Genomic DNA, 2500 nt, shown 5'->3' with positions numbered 1-2500 from the left:
AGAGAGAGAGGAGGAGGGAGGAGAGGAGGGAGAGAGAGACGTGGAGGGAGAGAGAGAGGAGGAGGGAGAGAGAGAGGAGGAGGAGGGAGAGAGAGAGACGTGGAGGGAGAGAGAGGGAGAGATGGAGGTGGAGGGAGAGAGAGAGACGTGGAGGGAGAGAGAGGAAGGAGGGAGAGAGAGGGAGAGATGGAGGTGGAGGGAGAGAGAGACGTGGAGTGAGAGAGAGGGAGAGATGGAGGTGGAGGAGAGAGAGAGACGTGGGTGAGAGAGAGGAAGGAGGGAGAGAGAGGGATGTGGAGTGAGAGAGAGGGAGGAGGAAGAGAGAGGGAGAGATGGAGGTGGAGGGAGAGAGAGAGACGTGGAGTGAGAGAGAGGGAGGAGGGAGAGAGAGGGAGAGATGGAGGTGGAGAGAGAGAGACGTGGAGTGAGAGAGAGGGAGGAGGGAGAGAGGAGAGATGGAGGTGGAGAGAGAGAGACGTGGAGTGAGAGAGAGGGAGGAGGAAGAGAGAGGAGAGATGGAGGTGGAGGGAGAGAGAGAGACGTGGAGTGAGAGAGAGGGAGAGATGGAGGTGGAGGGAGAGAGAGAGACGTGGAGTGAGAGAGAGGGGAGGGAGAGAGAGGGAGAGATGGAGGTGGAGGGAGAGAGAGAGACGTGGAGTGAGAGAGAGGAGAGATGGAGGTGGAGGGAGAGAGAGAGACGTGGGTGAGAGAGAGGGAGGAGTGAGAGAGAGGGAGGAGGGAGAGAGAGGGAGGAGGGAGAGAGAGGGAGAGATGGAGGTGGAGGGAGAGAGAGAGACGTGGAGTGAGAGAGAGGGAGAGATGGAGGTGGAGGGAGAGAGAGAGACGTGGAGTGAGAGAGAGAGAGGAGGGAGAGATTGGACACACATTGGTCACTTTATGGAACGCAAAGCCTTCACGGTCTCATCCTGGAATATCCAAGGCCTGTGAGGTAATCTGTTTTTGGCCTAAAGAGCAGGAACATGGACCTCTAGGTTACAGAGACCTGGTCGTCCCATCCACCAAACTACCAGGTGGTGAAACGGGTAAGGGACTCAGGGGGTATGCTACTTTAGTGTAGAGCAGACCTAACTCACTCTTAAATGAATCAAAACAGGAACATTTTACATTTGGCTAGAAATTCTAAAGGAAATGATCTTAACAGAGAAAAATGACCTCTAAGCTTCCCTATCAAATAATAAACATTCTAACAGAAAACCTAAGAAAGAAATTGAGAAACCTGTCCAACCAAAAACATAGAGAGTCTACGCCTTCACTATGTTGAATCACTTAAACAATACAGAAATGCACTACGGAAAAAGAAGGAACAGCTCGTCAGAAATCATCTCAATGTCATTGAGAATCCAAATATTCTTAAGTTTCCTTTACTGATCATAATTTTCATTGGTCTGACCGCTTGCACGATGACGAGTTTCTCACACGACTGGCCTGTCTGGGTGTTTTTTCTCACCTGAATGATCTGAATCTAGGAATACAGGGATTTATTCACAACTATATTCAATGTGACAAAATTTAGTCTATGATTAAAAGAAGTGTGAGCTCTTCTCTGTCTGCATTAACAAGGACAACACACAGGTCTTTTCATCATTGTATGATTTTGTTTGTGTGCAAATCAACTCAAGCTTACGGACAATGTCAAATGGATATAGCGAAGCACCTGAGTGAGTTGGGTGTGCAATTACACAGGTACTTTCCTGAAATGAATGACACAAACAACTGGATTCGTTATCCCTTTCATGTCCTGCCTCCAGTCCACTTACCGATATCTGAACAAAAGATCCTCATCGAAATTGCAACAAGTTCTGTGAAGATTGAATATAATCAGAGAGCCACTGCCAGATAGGGTTGCGCTCATAGTGTCTTGCCTTGGTCAATCGCGCTGTTAAGACACTGATGCCCTTTGCAACCACGTACCTATGTGAGAGTGGATTCTCAGCCCTCACTAGCATGAAAACTAAATACAGACACACACTGTGTGTGGGAAATGATTTAAGACTGAGACTCTCTCCAATTACAACCCAATATTGCAGAGTTATGTGCATCCTTTCAAGCACACCCTTCTCATTAACTGTCAGAGCAGCTCACAGATTACTGCACCTGTACATAGCCCACCTATAATTTAGCCCAAACAACTACCTCTTTCCCAACTGTATTTAATTTATTTATTTTGCTCCTTTGCACCCCATTATTTTTATTTCTACTTTGCACATTCTTCCATTGCAAAACTACCATTCCAGTGTTTTACTTGCTATATTGTATTTACTTTGCCAACATGGCCTTTTTTGCCTTTACCTCCCTTCTCACCTAATTTGCTCACGTTGTTTACAGACTTGTTTATATTGTATTATTGACTGTATGTTTGTTTTACTTCATGTGTAACTCTGTTGTTGTATGTGTCGAACTGCTTTGCTTCATCTTGGCCAGGTCGCAATTGTAAATGAGAACTTGTTCTCAACTAGTCTACCTGGTTAAATAAAATAAA

This window comes from Oncorhynchus nerka, linkage group LG5 (assembly GCF_034236695.1).
Source record: "Oncorhynchus nerka isolate Pitt River linkage group LG5, Oner_Uvic_2.0, whole genome shotgun sequence".
Classification (NCBI taxonomy): domain Eukaryota; kingdom Metazoa; phylum Chordata; class Actinopteri; order Salmoniformes; family Salmonidae; genus Oncorhynchus; species Oncorhynchus nerka.
The sequence above is the reverse complement of the archived record's forward strand: the minus strand, read 5'-3'. Positions refer to the sequence as shown.